At 43.2% G+C, this 17316-nt stretch overlaps 1 protein-coding gene across 10 annotated transcripts in view; it reads left to right on the plus strand.

The window, feature by feature from the left end:
- The first annotated feature begins 1503 nt into the window (after positions 1-1503).
- SYTL2 (synaptotagmin like 2) overlaps positions 1504-17316 on the plus strand; it is a 122576-nt gene continuing 106763 nt past the window's right edge. For 3 of the 10 annotated variants that reach the window (XM_009187049.4, XM_021926374.2, XM_031653068.1), the window contains exon 1: positions 1504-1738. The gene's annotated coding sequence lies outside the window, so the exon portion shown is untranslated. Of the gene's footprint in view, positions 1739-11180; positions 13991-17316 lie in introns of those variants that run through there. The other 7 variants (XM_021926391.2, XM_031653069.1, XR_002517147.2 and 4 more) reach the window with 4 other exon arrangements.

Genomic DNA, 17316 nt, shown 5'->3' on the forward strand with positions numbered 1-17316 from the left:
TTTGTAGCCCTCCTTCAAGACCTACCTTGGTCACATTTGTTTCGTTTTTAAGTTTTTATTGTCCGCCTCCTTCAGCATAGTGACTCTGCAACACTTTGTAAACCTATTATAACACTTACCCTAAAATGAAATTATTTACAAATTTGTCTCTTCAAAGGCAAGACCAGTGGCTTATTCCTCTTTTGCATGTGGAGTGCTCACCCAGCACAGGGACATACCAGGTTCTCAAAGGCTGAATGAAAGCCAGAATATACATCTCTGCACAGTGCCAGGACTCTTGGTCCAGGCTAGCAGCCTGCACTGGGCACTACATGAGGTCCTTGAGGGTAAGTATTTGTAAGTTTGGGAGAAGGAAGACCTTTGGAAGAACCAAAGGCAGACCTGGGCCACCCTCAGTTGAATGGACAACACTAGTCCAGGAGATGATAAGGAAAAAGGCTCTAAGGTTCACCTGCTGAGGTTTGCCTGGGCTGGCCCCATCATGGGTAACTTGTAAAATGGGCCGTGATACATTTTCTAAATTATTTTATTTATTTATTTATTTTTTGGGATGGAGTCTTGCTCTGTCACCCAGGCTGGAGTGCAGTGGTGCGATCTTGGCTCACTGCAGCCTCCGCCTCTCGGGTTCAAGCGAGTCTCCTGCCTCAGCTTCCTAAGTAGCTGGGACGGCGGGCGCTCACCACCACACCCGGCTAATTTTTCTTTTTTCTTTTTTTCTAATTAGAACAGAGTTTTGCTGTGTTGGCCGGGCTGGTCCCGAACTCCTGACCTCAGGTTATCCACCTGCCTCGGCCTCCCAAAATGCTGGGATTACAGGCGTGAGCCACCGCGCCCGACCACAATATTGTATTTACTGTATTGTATTGTCTGCCTCCCTGCCAGACAGCGTCTTCTAGGAGCTTACCAGTGCACTGTGCATACCCTAGTAGGTAGCTCAGGCAGTACATGACACCCTCACCTTTCTGTAGGTATTATTCTATTTTAAAGCATCACTTCATTTAGTCCTCTCAACAACCCGTAAGCCTTTATTGTTTTTTCCCCCTTCTATTTCACACGTGAGGAAATTGACATCCCGAAGGTTAAAGCAACTTACCCCATGACCCGGCTCCATACCCTCCGCGCCCCTTTCCCTGTGCGGTGGCTGTCCCCTCTCTGAGTGCCGGGGCTCCTAGTGCTCCACGCTCTCGGGCTCCAAGGCCCCCTAACGCGCCGTGATAAAAATAATAATAACAATAACGACAGTGCTGCTTTATTTGCACAGAAAACAAGTTGTTTCGGGGCAAGGTACACTTGAGAAGGAGGCTAGGAGCGGGAGAGAAGCAGCAGGCGGGGGCGGAGGGCGAAGAGAGGGAAGGGGAGAGGGCTGGCGCTGGCGGGCGCTGGGTGCCGGCGAGGAGGCAGGGGAGGGCCGGGGCGGGGAGCAGGCGAAGCGCCATTGGCCCGAGCATCCGGGACCACCCCCGGCGCGCTGCTAGCCGCCCGCGGGGCGGGGGGGTGGGACTCGCGCACGCCGCTCTGCGTTGACAGGGCCGGGCTACACCCGGGCCGCGCCGCGCGCGTGCGAGCCGGGCAAAGCCGCCAGCGCCCGTCGGGAGAGTGAAGGCTTGCAGCGCCCAGCCCTGGGGAAGGTAACGCGCCGCGCCGGGGGCTGCGCAGTTTGCTCCGCCAGGCCGAGGGCCGGTGGCCAGAAGACGAGAGAGACGGCGAGGCGCGCTCCCTGCCCGGCAGCGACTCCGAGGTGCGCACTCGGGTTCCAGTCATTACTTTGCCCACTCGCTGTGTTACCTCAGGCAACTTTGTTTCCCTCTCTTGGTCTCTGCTTCCTTCTCTGTTAAGTGAGGGAGGTGGTGTACAATGATGTTCCTTAGTCTTCCCAGTTCTAAAATGGGAACTGCGTTTTGGCACCGGGAAAGCTCCTTTCCTCAGTTTCCCACCTACTCCAGAGCCACCTCCGCTGCCCAGGCGGCCAGGAAGCTGGGATGCCGGGGTAGGCGAGGGTTCTGCGGAGCTGTCGCGTTTTCTGGGGCTTTCAGGGACTGACCTGGGCTTGAGGCTGGGTGCTGGAGAGACCTGGCTGCAGAGTAACTGCCCCTCAGATTGCTCAGGTGCAGAAAGGTAGGAGCGTCAGGACCTGTTTACAGGTGGGGTGTTGGGAGGGGCCGGCCAGGGGATGATGATTTCTCCTTTGAAAATAGGACTCGTTTTGAAATTCTCTTCCATACCCACACCTCGTCCCACGGCGAGCTATAAACTACACGAGTGGGCTTTATCATCCTTCAAAGTGGAAAAACGACTGTTTTTAGCTTCTAAGACACAGGGCTCTACCAGCATATAGGAAGTGGGTCTCTCTTTCTCTGCACCCATCCTGCCGCCTCTTCCCTTTCCTTCCTCCTCTCTTTATAAATCCCTTCTGACCTGGAGGGGCTCCATTTCCTGCCTTAATGAAAAGTTCTTCTTTTCAGTTAGTGCTGGTTTGTGACCAGCAGCCTCCAGGGCTTTGGGCTCAGGGTTGAGATAGAAGCCTAGATAAGAACAGGCTGTGAGTCACACTGTCAGCCCGCTGAGCCACACAGCCCCGCAGGGATGTGCAGATGAAGCCCGGTGGGGCTTCAGACAGACAGACCCTGGAAGGCGGGGTGGATGCAAACTGCCATCCAGCTTCCCGTCCCCCTGTTGGCAGCCATTCCCCACCAGGATGGTGACCCCTGCTGTCTGCTGGATGGAGCAGCCAGATAGGGTAGGATGATTGAAAGGAGCTGAAGACTTGGCTGGATTTCTATAGAAGGTCTCCAGCATTTCCCTCCCCTCACTTTCCTCCACCCCTGAAGTTCTGCCTCTTCTCACCCTTAGTGTGGTATCCAGGTGAAATCAGATTGCAGAACCCATCAAGAGCAGCTAGGAAGGAGAAGAGAAGGTGTGGGGACGGCAGTAGGGCAATGTTGACTGTTGTTTACTAGGCACTTACCATGGCTCAGACACTCCTTTGTATGTGATATATCTTTAATTCTCACAAAGTTACATGAGGGGTGATATACTATACTCTATTTTATAGGTGAGAAACAGGCTCAGAAAGATTGCTTCCTTGAGTCACTTAGCTAGGAAGTAGCATAGCTGGGATTCAAATCCAATCTCTGATTCTAAAACCTTTGTATTTTACACTTTCTTTGTGCTCCTTAAGTAAAAGCAAGCTGGAATAAGGACAGCAAAAATGTCTAACATTATTGAGTTCTCACCAGGTGTCAGGCACTATGCAAAACATCTTAGAGCTATTATGTCGTGTATGGTGCAGGAGTTTCCGTTATTCTGGAGGTAATCCGTGACTGCCTTAGCCTCTCAGCAGCAGTCCTGTTCTAGAAGGCCTACCCTAATCCTGCCCAGCTGCTAGTGCGTGGGTGGGGCAGGGCCCTGTTTGCTTTATCCTAGAGGTGGTTTGGGGTTTAATGAAAGATTGATTGTCCACATCTGACCCGTTAGCCCTAACCGTTGGTTGGTGAATGATTCCACTGTCCCCTAAGAGGACTTTTTCAGGTTTTGCTCAATAAACACTTGTGGAATGAATGAATTAGCACCTTGTGCAGAGTAGTCTGCTGCCTTGTAGAAATGTGAGGCAGCCTAGAGGAAGCCCAGGTTCCACCATCTTCAAAACCCAGATGCTAGTCTAGGTGTTTCTCCTCTTTGGGGAGGTAGGGTGAACTGTGCCCTTGTAGGCTTCCAGAGCTCCCTGGTAATATGTTTGCTTGTCACCTGTTCTACAAAGAATTTTTAAACATACAGTAGATGAAGAAAAATGTGGCTTTTTTTTTTTTTTTAAATTAAGAGGAGAACTTACTTGGTATTAATGAGGTTGTCTCTCTCTCAAAAGTTGGGGGGTATAAGATTATAATGTTTGTCTTAGGGCTTACCAAACTTTTCCATAGAAGATCCTGCAATGGAAGAGAAGACCAACGCGTGCTCCTGCACTTATGCAATTTTTTCATTTGATTTCATAATATATTGACTTTGATTTAAAAATGTAAAGTTTTTTCTTCAAAATATCTGAATAAAACTGGTGTCCTGGCAGATTGTTGTATATTCTTAGGGGCTTCAAGTACCCAGATGGTGAAGTAGGACCAAGGTTCTAGAGGGCTTAGACTACTGTTTGAATTTTCCACAATCTGGTTCACAGTAATAGAGCTTCTCTAGTCTCTGGGGAGACATCCACTTTTTCCCACTTTTCAGAATGAAGAATGTTTTTAAAATAAAAATATCCTTTATTGTTTTTCTGGTTACCAAAACTAAACATATTCATTGCAGGAGAAAAAATAAGATCCAGATTAACATTAATAATAATACCAGGCCAGGTGCAGTGGCTAATGTCTGTAATCCCAGCACTTTGGGAGGCTGAGGCAAGTGGTTCACGAGGTCAGCAGTTCGAGACCAGCCTGGCCAATATGGTGAAACCCCATCTCTACTAAAAATACAAAACTTAGCTGGGCGTGGTGGCGTGCGCCTGTAGTCCCAGCTCAGTGTGATACTCAGGAGGCGGAGGCAGGAGACTCTCATGAACTCGGGAGGCGGAGGTTGTGGTGAACTGAGATCATGCGACTGCACTACAGCCTGGGTGACAGAGCAAGACTCTATCGCTAATAATTATAATAATGATATCAATAAATCTATACTCAGAAATAATTAAAGCGAAACTTGGGATATATCCTTCCAAATCTTTTTCTTTGCATCTATATTAATAAATTTTAAAAACACACAAGTAAATACAACCCTTTTGACTCAATTATTGTCAGAGCTAAGAGCTATCTCAGATTGTTTTTGAAAGAATGTAGAAAATAAATTATTAAAATTAAAAGCATCATGAAGGTTAATTTTGTTTGTGAGCCCCGAAGTTCACCCCTCATAATTTCCCTGTATTTATCTTCTGGGAGAGATGAGTGCTGGGCCATATGGCTGCTGTTGAAAATGCAGGGTTGAACTGTACTCCTTGCTAAACATCTCAAATATAACAGAAGGTAGCTCTTTAGTGTTGCTGATGTGCCAAATTTGAGCAGAACATTCACAAACTAATTTGCAGAAAATTCAAAAGGGACCTAGAGAAAGTCATTGCCCCAGCATTACATTTTGTTACCTGTGTGACCTTGGGCAAGACAGATGGCTTCTCTGAGCTGGTTTCCTCTTCTGTAAATTGATGATAATGAACAAATTCTATCCTCACTTACCAGAGTCACTATAAGGATCAAGTGTCAGATGCTATTGTTTGTTACTTGGATTGCATGCATGTGTGTATGGTATTAATTTTTTAAAAATTTTTTAATTTTTTATTATACTTTAAGTTCTAGGGTACATGTGCACAACATGCAGGTTTGTTACATATGTATACATATGTGCCATATTGGTGTGTTGCCCCCATTAACTCGTCATTTACATTAGGTATATCTCCTAATGCTATTCCTCCCCCTTCCCCCATCCCCACAATAGGCCCCGGTGTGTGATGTTCCCCTTCTTGTGTCCAAGAAATCTCATTGTTCAATTCCCACCTATGAGTGAGAACATGCGGTGTTTGGCTTTCTCATCTTGCAATAGTTTGCTGAGAATGATGGTTTCCAGCTGCATCCATGTCCCTACAAAGGACACAAACTCATCCTTTTTTATGGCTGCATAGTATTCCATGGTGTATATGTGCCACATTTTCTTAATCCAGTCTGTCACTGATGGACATTTGGGTTGATTCCAAGTCTTTGCTATTGTGAATAGTGCTGCCATAAACATAGTGTGCATGTGTCTTTATAGCAGTATGATTTATAAACCTTTGGGTATATACCCAGTAATGGGGTGGCTGGGTCAAATGGTATTTCTAGTTCTAGATCCTTGAGGAATCGCCACACTGTTTTCCACAATGGTTGAACTAGTTTACAGTCCCACCAACAGTGTAAAAGTGTTCCTATTTCTCCACATCCTCTCCAGCACCTGTTGTTTCCTGATTTTTTAATGATTGCCATTCTAACTGATGTGAGATAGTATCTCATTGTGGTTTTGATTTGCATTTATCTGAGGGCCAGTGATGATGAGCATTTTTTCATGTGTCTGTTGGCTGTATGAATGTCTTCTTTTGAGAAGTGTCTGTTCATATCCTTTGCCCACTTTTTGATGGGGTTGTTTGTTTTTTTCTTGTGAATTTGTTTGAGTTCTTTATAGGTTCTGGATATTAGCCCTTTGTCAGATGAGTAGATTGCAAAAATTTTCTCCCATTCTGTAGGTTGCCTGTTCACTCTGATGGTAGTTTCTTTTGCTGTGCAGAAGCTCTTTAGTTTAATGAGATCCCATTTGTCAATTTCGACTTTTGTTGCTGTTGCTTTTGGTGTTTTAGACATGAAATCCTTGCCCATGCCTATGTCCTGAATGGTATTACCTAGGTTTTCTTCTAGGGTTTTTATGGTTTTAGGTCTAGCATTTAAGTCTCTAGTCCATCTTGAATTAATTTTCCTATAGGGAGTAAGGAAAGGATCCAGTTTCAGCTTTCTACTTATGGCTAGCCAATTTTCCCAGCACCATTTATGAAATAGGGAATCCTTTCCCCATTTCTTGTTTTTGTCAGGTTTGTCAAAGATCAGATGGCTGTAGATGTGTGATATTATTTCTGAGGCCTCTGTTCTGTTCCATTGGTCTATATCTCTGTTTTGGTACCAGTACCGTGCTGTTTTGGTTACTGTAGCCTTGTAGTATAGTTTGAAGTCAGGTAGTGTGATGCCTCCGGCTTTGTTCTTTTGGCTTAGGACTGTCTTTGCAATGTGGGGTCTTTTTTGGTTCTATATGAACTTTAAAGCAGTTTTTTCCAATTCTGTGAAGAAAGCCATTGGTAGCTTGATGGGGATGGCATTGAATCTATCTATTACCTTGGGCAGTATGACCATTTTCACAATATTGATTCTTCCTATCCATGAGCATGGTATGTTCTTCCATTTGTTTGTGTCCTCTTTTATTTCACTGAGCAGTGGTTTGTAGTTCTCCTTGAAGAGGTCCTTTACATCCCTTGTAAGTTGGATTCCTAGATATTTTATTCTCTTTGAAGCAATTGTGAATGGAAGTTCATTCATGATTTGGCTCTCTGTTTGTCTGTTACTGGTGTATAAGAATGCTTGTGATTTTTGCACATTGATTTTGTATCCTAAGACTTTGCTGAAGTTGCTTATCAGCTTAAGGAGATTTTGGGCTGAGATAATGGGGTTTTCTAAATATACAATCATGTCATCTGCAAACAGGGACAATTTGACTTCTTGTTTTCTTAACTGAATACCCTTTATTTCTTCCTCTTGCCTGATTGCCCTAGCCAGAACTTCCAACACTATGTTGAATAGGAGTGGTGAGAGAGGGCATTCCTGTCTTGTGCCAGTTTTCAAAGGGAATGCTTCCAGTTTTTGCCCATTCAGTATGATATTGGCTGTGAGTTTGTCATAAATAGCTCTTATTATTTTGAGATACATGCCATCAATACCGAATTTATTGAGAGTTTTAGCATGAAGGGCTGTTGAATTTTGTCAAAGGCCTTTTCTGCATCTATTGAGATAATCATGTGGTTTTTGTCTTTGGTTCTGTTTAAATGCTGGATTACGTTTATTGATTTGCATATGTTGAACCAGCCTTGCATCCCAGGGATGAAGCCCACTTGATCATGGTGGATAAGCTTTTTGATGTGCTGCTGGATTCGGTTTGCCAGTATTTTATTGAGGATTTTTGCATCGATGTTCATCAGGGATATTGGTCTAAAATTCTCTTTTTTTGTTGTGTCTCTGCCAGGCTTTGGTATCAGGGTGATATTGGCCACATGAAATGAGTTAGGGAGGATTCCCTCTTTTTCTGTTGACTGGAATAGTTTCAGAAGGAATGGTACCAGCTCCTCCTTGTACGTCTGGTAGAATTCGGCTGTGAATCCATCTGGTCCTGGACTTTTTTTGGTTGATAGGCTATTAATTATTGCCTCAATTTCAGAACCTGCTATTGGTCTATTCAGGGATTCAATTTCTTCCTGGTTTAGTCTTGGGAGGGTGTAATTGTCCAGGAAATTATTCATTCCTTATAGATTTTCTAGTTTATTTGCGTAGAGGTGTTTATAGTATTCTCTGATGGTAGTTTGTATTTCAGTGGGGTCGGTGGTGATATCCCCTTTATCATTTTTTATTGCATCTATTTGATTCTTCTCTCTTTTCTTCTTTATTAGTCTTGCTAGCAGTCTATCAATTTTGTTGATCTTTTCCAAAAAAACCAGCTCCTGGATTCATTGATTTTTTGGAGAGTTTTTTGTGTCTCTATCTCCTTCAGTTGTGCTCTGATCTTAGTTGTTTCTTGCCTTCTGCTAGCTTTTGAATGTGTTTGCTCTTGCTTCTCTAGTTCTTTTAATTGTGATGTTAGGGTGTCAATTTTAGATCTTTCCTACTTTCTCTTGTGGGCATCTAGTGCTATAAATTTCCCTCTATACACTGCTGCAAATGTGTCCCAGAGATTCTGGTATGTTGTATCTTTGTTCTAATTGGTTTCAAAGACCATCTTTATTTCTGCCTTCATTTCGTTATGTATTCAGTAGTCATTCAGGAGCAGGTTGTTCAGTTTCCATGTAGTTGAGCGGTTTTGATTGAGTTTCTTAGTCCTGAGTTCTAGTTTGATTGCACTGTGGTCTGAGAGACAGTTTGTTATAATTTCTGTTCTTGGACATTTGCTGAGGAGTGCTTTACTTCCAACTATGTGATCAATTTTGGAATAAGTGCGATGTGGTGCTGAGAAGAATGTATATTCTGTTGATTTGGGGTGGAAAGTTCTGTATATATCTATTAGGTCTGCTTGGTGCTGAGTTGAGTTCAATTCCTGGATATCCTTGTTAACTTTCTATCTCGTTGATCTGTCTAATGTTGACAGTGGGGTGTTAAAGTCTCCCATTATTATTGCGTGGGAGTCTAAGTCTCTTTGTAAGTCTCTAAGGACTTGCTTTATGAATCTGGGTGCTCCTGTATTGGGTGCATATGTATTTAGGATAGTTAGCTCTTCCTGATGTATTGATGCCTTTACCGTTATGTAATTGCCTTCTTTGTGTCTTTTGATCTTTGATGGTTTAAAGTCTGTTTTATCAGAGACTAGGATTGCAACCCCTGCTTTTTTTTGTTTTCCATTTGCTTGGTAGATCTTCCTCCATCCCTTTATTTTGAGCCTGTGTGTGTCTCTGCATGTGAGATGGGTCTCCTGAATACAGCAAACTGATGGGTCTTGACTCTTTATCCAATTTGCCAGTCTGTATGTTTTAATTGGAGCATTTAGTCTGTTTTCATTTAAGGTTAATATTGTTATGTGTGAACTTGATCGTGTCATTATGATATTAGCTGGTTATTTTGCTGGTTAGTTAATGCAGTTTCTTCCTAGCATCGATGGACTTTACATTTTGGCATGTGTTTGCAATGGCTGGTACCGGTTGTTCCTTTCCACGTTTAGTGCTTCCTTCAGGATCTCTTGTAGGGCAGGCCTGGTGGTGACAAAATCTCTAAGCATTTGCTTGTCTGTAAAGGATTTTATTTCTCCTTCACTTATGAAACTTAGTTTGGCTGGATATGAAATTCTGGGTTTAAAATTCTTCTTTTTAAGAATGTTGAATTTTGGCCCCCACTCTCTCTGGCTTATAGAGTTTCTGCCGAGAGATCTGCTGTTAGTCTGATGGGCTTCCCTTTGTGGGTAACCCGACCTTTCTCTCTGGCTGCCCTTAACATTTTTTTCTTCATTTCAACCTTGGTGAATCTGACGATTATGTGTCTTGGGGTTGCTTTTCTCGAGGAGTGTCTTTGTGGTGTTCTCTGTATTTCCTGAATTTGGATATTGGCCTGCCTTACTAGGTTGGGGAAGCTCTCCTGGATGATATACTGTAGAGTGTTTTCTAACTTGGTTCCATTTTCCCCGTCACTTTCAGGCACACCAATCAGACGTAGATTTGGTCTTTTCACATAATCCCATATTTCTTGGAGGCTTTGTTCATTTCTTTTTACTCTTTTTTCTCTACACTTCTCTTCTAGCTTCATTTCATTCATTTGATCTTCAATCACTGATAATCTTTCTTCCAGTTGATCGAGTTGGTTACTGAAGCTTGTGCATTTGTCACGTAGTTCTCATGTCATGGTTTTCATCTCTATCGGTTCTTTTAAGGTCTTCTCTGCATTGATTATTCTAGTTATCCATTCATCCATTCTTTGTTCAAGGTTTTTAGTTTCTTTGCGCTGGTTACGTAGTTCCTCCTTTAGCTCTGAGAAGTTTGATCGACTGAATCCTTCTTCTCTCAACTTGTCAAAGTCATTCTCCATCCAGCTTTGTTCCGTTGCTGCGATGAGCTCCGTTCCTTCGGAGGGGGAGATGTGCTCTGATTTTTTGAATTTCTAGCTTTTCTGCACTGCTTTTTCCCCATCTTTGTGGTTTTATCTGCCTTTGATCTTTGATGATGGTGACGTACCGATGGGGTTTTGGTATGGGTGTCCTTTCTGTTTGTTAGTTTTCCTTCTAACAGTCAGGACCCTCATCTGCAGGTCTGTTGGAGTTTGCTTGAGGTCCACTCCAGACCCTGTTTGCCTGGGTGTCAGCAGCAGAGGCTGCAGAAGATAGAATATTGCTGAACAGCGAGTGTTGCTATCTGATTCTTGCTCTGGAAGCTTCGTCTCAGGGGTGTACCCAGCCATGTGAGGTGTGAGGTGTCGGTCTGCACCTAGTGGGGGATGTCTCCCAGTTAGGCTACTCAGGGGTCAGGGACCCACTTGAGCAGGCAGTCTGTCTATTCTCAGATCTCAACCTCCGTGCTGGGAGAACCACTGCTCTCTTCAAAGCTGTCAGACAGGGACTTTTACATCTGCAGAGGTTTCTGCTGCTTTTTGTTTAGCTATGCCCTGTCCCCAGAGGTGGAGTTTATAGAGGCAGGCAGGCCTCCTTGAGCTGTGGTGGGCTCCACCCAATTCGAGATTCCTGGAGGCTTTGTTTACCTACTTAAGCCTCAGCAATGGCGGGCACCTCTCCCCCAGCATCACTGCTGTCTTGCAGTTAGATCTCTGACTGCTGTGCTAGCAATGAGGGAGGCTCTGTGGGCATGGAACCCTCCGGGCCAGGTGTGGGATATAATCTCCTGGTGTGCCATTTGCTAAGACCCTTGGTAAAGTGCAGTATTAGGGTGGGAGTTACCCGATTTTCCAGGTGTTGTGTGTCTCAATTTCCCTTGGCTAGGAAAAGGAATTCCCTTCCCCCTTGTGCTTCCCAGGTGAGGCAGTGCCTCACCCTCCTTCAGTTCTCGCTGGTTGGGCTGTACCCGTGGACCAGCATCGACTCTCTGACATGCCCCAGTGAGATGAACCCAGTACCTCAGTTGGAAATGCAGAAATCACCCATCTTCTGTGTCGCTAATGCTGGGAGCTGGAGGCTGGAGCTGTTCCTATTTGGCCATCTTGGGTGCCCCCCTGCTCTTAATATTTTTAAAATGTTTAAACATAGAGGCAATAAAAACATCAGTCTTTATAAAATTCTGGAATCCAACTCTTGGTATTAGTAGGACTTAATCATGATATAAATGCTCTATTAGGACTCAAGTTTTCTTCAAAGAATGTAGGTTTCCTTGGTGGCTAGTATCTCATTGATCTTCATCACAATCCTGAACAGAAGAGGACAGAAGATAGTCCCATTTTATAGAATGAAAGCAGGCTTCCCACTCGAGGGAGTTGTTGTTCAGTTACACAGGGAGTCTCAGAGCTCCTGGGAGCTGTCTTGAGTTGCCCTAAGCAAGGCAGAGGCTTGCTAGGAGGAAGCAATGAAAGTAACTGGAAAGGCAGTGTACCCATGGGGGCATGTGAGTGCTAGTAGCCATTGCCTCAAGGACTGCTTTTTGGCATGTGCTGTGCTCCTGGCTGCTCTAAGGAGACAATGGGCCCTGCATTGGGAGGCAGGTGGCTTGGTTTCAGCTTCTGCATCTGTCAAAGACAATCTGCAATCTGGGTTTAGTCACACTTTCTCCATGAGCCTTGGTTTCTTTATAAAGTTAGAGAGTTGGACCAGATAAGGTTCCTTCCAGTCTTAAAAATCTGATTCTGGGTTATTTTCTATTCATGGTTACAAGTTGAAGTCTGGTAGAGAATTTCCACATCCAGATGAATCAGGTGTCAGAAAATGTTTCCACTTTCTGTTGCTTCAAGCTTTTGATGCCTCCTCCTGATTTTCTAAGGGTCTCCTCTATTGACTGCCCTCATGCGGGACACATGATCCACAGATCATTGAGAGGAGAGTGGTTTCTGCTCATTTACTTGTTGTTATTAATCTGTAACCTCTTGAGATTGTTAGGAGAACTGCTTTGAGAGAATTGGGGGAAGGTAGGTTGGCAGAAATACAGTATAATGAAAACAGGTTTAAAAAATGGTAATAAAGCCATGTGTTTCACTAAATATTTGCCTCTTAAGTCACTAAATACAGTATTTTTCCCTAGTGCCCATCTGGGCACTTGGACCTGTGCTAGAACTTTTGCAGAATGTGGGAGAAGCACATGACCTCACTCTTAAGTGGCTCAGACCTGGAGAGGTGGAGAAAGAGAAGGAAAAAGGGAGCAAAGAGACGTGCAGCTGTGGTTGGAATAGGATGGAGATGAAAAGAACAATTTGGGAAAAGATTGAGCTCCTGAGGACTCAGACTTTGTGGTTTATTTCTGTATCTACATAGCCTGGCACTGTTCCTGGCACTCAATGGGAACTTAGTATAAGTATTTTAAATTAATTAGTAAATGAACAAATAAAAGAATGAATGAATCACTCTGCTGAAATGTGGTGCAATGTCCTCAGATGACTGCAGTGACTTCTTCACATATGTGAACTACCTGCAAACTACAAAAACACTTTCCTATGTGTCATCCCTCGTATTGATGATTGAGATAAAAGAAGTCAAAATAATAGCATTTCCTAATGTTATACTTTCTAAACACTTTGTAACTAGTAGTATAGGTTTGGTTTATTATTCCTAGATAAGTTGTCCTCTTTCTATAAATGCATCAGGAAATATTTGGGGGTAGGTGGATATAAGACCTAGCAAACAATTCCACATATTTGCCTTCTGAGTTAGAGAGGGGAAGAAAGGCATCACTTGATTTCTGAGTGAATATAAGTTTCTTTTTTTCCTTTGCAGAAGCATTGTTTCACTGTAAGTCTTGACAGAATGGATGCCAGCGCCACTAGCTTCTGATTAGACAGATGTGTTTTGTGCTGCCATCCCTCCCAGCCACAGGCGCCTGGGCTCTCCTGCCTCTGGCTGAGTCACTTGATTAAAACACAGGGCTGTGAGGCTGAGGGCATGGGCTGGATCCCAGGCCAAGCTAAGTTGCTCAGTCAAATCTATTCCCTGACAATTCCCATTCCCTCTGCCAGTGATCTGTGTTGGGAGCAAGGCTGAGCTGTAGTGTGTTAGATTTCTTAGGGCAGATTCTTTACCACTGTTGGTTTTGGACTAGTCATTTGAGTTTTATAAAAGGTTTGGGTTTTCAGTTCTGTTTTTTTTTTTGTAGAGATGGAATCTCACTGTGTTGCTCAGGCTGGTCTTGAACTCCTGGGCTCAAGCAGTCTTCCCACCTTGGCTGCCCAAAACACGGGTTACAGGCATGAGCCACCACACCCAGCCCCTTTTCTTTTATTTATAGTCTAGGGTTGTTTCAGTTCTGCTGTTTTGGAACATGTTCAGGGTTTTCATCCTGAGATCTTTGCTATCCCCAAGACTGCAACTATTGTCATAGCATATAATTCCCTCCATGTGTCTATAAGATTTGTTTTACAAGATCAGATTTGTTTTACAAGATTGTTTAGAGGGTTAAATATGGTTCTGTATTTAGTGAAAACCAGCAAAAACAGATTGAGATGCTGTTGCTGAGTGATTGACCAAAGACTTACCAGCCAAGGACTCACCACCTCATTCCTATCTGGTGCTACTCTTGATTTAACTACAATTTCTACATGACATCTTCAAGGTAAGTTATGAATAGTTGGAGCCACAGACATTCAATCTGCAAATACGATAGATCTACTGCTATTATGGCACCTAGAGATAGTAACTGGTTAGGTAGATTCATTTTCTTCAGTTATTTTAAAGGTATTTTACCTGATCTGGTATTTTTGGTTGCTAATGTAACAGACTGTTTTTTTCCAACCCTGTAAGGCAAGGGAATGATGAGGATGTGTGACATTTACTGAGCACTTACTATGTACCAGGCAGTATTCCAAGCACTGTACCTACATCAATTTATTTAATCCTCACAATAATCTATTATTGATACTATTTTTGGTACTATGATTGTTTCTATTTTATGATGAGGAAATTGAGGCCCATATAAATTAAATAACTTGTCCAAGGTGACACAGCCAATAAGAAGAACAACAGAGATTTGAATCCAGGCAGTCTGATTCCAGAGCCCATGCCTTGGATCATTGGAAGATAATCTGATATGATTGTATGCTATCTGTACCCTACTTGTATTCTACTCTTCTGTTCATGAAATCATGAAGTTGTAAAGTGAGTTCTAGATGCAGAATGAGGGTACATAGCTTGGGATAGTGTTTCGACTACACAGGATAACCCTTGAAAATGGGCTTGTTGCAAAAATTTAGAAAATTTTGTTACACAGAGATAGTAATAATTAATAAAGTTTAAGTATTTCAGGAAGTATTAGGGGATGACACCAGACTACAAAGTGATGAGTCAGCAACTTAGTATACTATTTAAGAATCAACACCACCTGGAATGTAGTAACTGAAGTGTTGCATTTAGGAAGTTGAATACAGGTAAATCACATAATTTATAGTCCTTTACTTAGAAGAGCAAAAATGGTATCTTTCTTTTCCATTCCTTTTAGGGATGCTACAAATAACAATAACAGAATAAACAGAGTGTCCATTATCTATCGAGTACATACTCTGTGTCAGTCTTTGCTATATCCTTGTTCCTCTAATTGGCAGGACTACTCTCTAAAGTAGGTGATAATTATTCACTTTACTGATGAGGAAATGGAAGCACAGAGAAGTCCTTTGCCCAAGGTCACAGAGGTAGTAAATGGCCAAACAAACAATTGAGCCCAGGTTACTTTGACTGGAAAACCTGTGCTCTTTTCACAACCCAGTATTGCCTCTTTTGGGGGAGTTCTTTAAAGGAAAGATGTTGTATTCATGCTTACTGAATCCTGTGTTAAGACATGTGTTTGTCACGAGTCTTGAAACAGATTATAAATATTCAAAACTAGGACGATTCTAGAAAACCCGGGATATTTCTGTTACCATAGAGATGTAATGATGGGCTTGACATAATCTTCCAGGAAAAACAACAGGGTTCTCCCAATGCTCCATGGCCTGAGGAGTCAGCCACTTATTCCTGCAGTTATGAAGTAGCACCACCCGGGACTAGAGCAACTGAAATACTGTGCAGAACTGGCAAGAAGACCCTAACTACAGTTTATTTTGGGGCATCACAGCTTGATAAGTGAGAGGGAATATACTGAAGAACTTGAGTAGAAATGAAGTTGATCTTCATGTTGTACATGATATGAGGATTTTATAAAGATAAAGAATTTTTATATGAGTTGTCCTAGCAGGACCACTTAAATATGACACATTTTTACAGCTTTATAATATGCGTTCTTGAACCTTTTTAAAATAGTATCATACTACCTTTCTGCAAATGTATTCACTGTGTCCTTTCCAGAATCCTAGCAACACCTTGCCGTCTGATGGTTATAGCAGATGATTTTGAGGTGCAATCATAGGTGGAAGGTCAGAAGCCAGAGTTATGTAGCATAGTGGCCAACAAGGTGATGGGAGAAGGGTTATGGTTAAAAAGATGTTTCCGGCTAGTGTCCATGTTTCCCATAGAGGCCACTTTGTAGTGGAAATAAACTTGGCTTTGGAATCAGATGAGCTTGAATTTAAACATGAATCCACTTACTAGTTGTGTTATAGAGCAACTAACTTAACTGTGGTTAGCAGCTTTTGAGTTTCTTGGGGTAGGAGTCTCAATTTCGTTTTCTGAAAAAATTGCATTCATTTTCTCACAAGATGGAGTAATGAATATATTAACGCCTCTGACTTTGTGTCTTGCATAGAGTCACTATTAAATAAATGTCAGTTCTCTTCCTTTTCCTTTTCTTCCTTTCCTCTCTTCCTTTCTCTTTCTCTCTTCTCTTCCCTTCTCTTTCCTTCCCTTCCTCTTGGCTATTGAAGGTGACAATGGTGAAGTAGTACTTACAGTACAGTGTGGTGAGTGTTCTAGTAGAAATGCATGCAGCTTATTGTGAGATTGCTGAGAGAGCAACTGCCAGGGAAAGTAGGAAGGTGACAGATAAGCTAGACCTATGGCTGAGTAGGAGTTTGCTAGGTTAAGAAGAGACTGAGGGCCAGGTGCATTGGCTCATGCCTGTAATCATAGCACTTTGGGAGGCTGGGCCTGTTGGTGGGCACCTGTAATTCCAGCTACTTGGGAGGCTGAGGCAGGAGAATCACTTGAATCTGGGAGGCAGAGGTTGCAATGAGCAGAGATCATGCCACTGCACTCCAGCTGGGCAACAGGGCAAGGCTCTGGCTAAAAATATATATATATATATATATAGAAAAAGAAGAAAAGAGAGTGTGGTGGGGAGGAAATGTTGAAGGATGTTTCAAGTTCAAAGGCACGGAAGCAGGGAGAGAAGGGATACTAAGAGAACGGGGAGGCCGGGTGCGGTGGCTCGTGCCTGTAATCCCAGCACTTTGGGAGCCCGAGGTGGGCGAATCACAAGGTTATGAGTTCAAGACCAGCCTGGCCAACATAGTAAAACCCCATCTCTACTAAAAATACAAAAAATTAGCCGGGCAAGGTGGTGGGTGCCTGTAATCCCAGCTACTCTGGAGGCTGAGGCAGGAGTATTGCTTGAACCCGGGAGGCGGAATTTGCAGTGAGCCAAGATCGTGCCATTGCACTCCAGTGACAGTGCAAGACTCCTTCTCAAAAAAAAAAAAAAAAAAGGACAGGAAGAGACTACTGAGTTGGCACCCAGGGCAGGTAAGTTATGGTTGGTGGCGCTGCTAATGTAGTGGAGTTTCATCAAAGACCAAAGGTGAAATGAGGCTACAATCTTACCCTTTATCTTGGAGGCTGCCCTTTGTATTTGAAGTTTCTCAATATTGTGAGTGAGATAATGAAATTTCTCTTTATGATAATAACACTGCTTGCAGTGTGAAAGATGGGTTTGGGGTTGATTGGCATACTTGTTTGCACTTGTGTGTACAAAGGAGATAACATATATTAAAACTTTTTTGGTAAAAGATAATG

The sequence above is a fragment of the Papio anubis genome, chromosome 12 (genome assembly GCF_008728515.1).
Source record: "Papio anubis isolate 15944 chromosome 12, Panubis1.0, whole genome shotgun sequence".
NCBI lineage: Eukaryota > Metazoa > Chordata > Mammalia > Primates > Cercopithecidae > Papio > Papio anubis.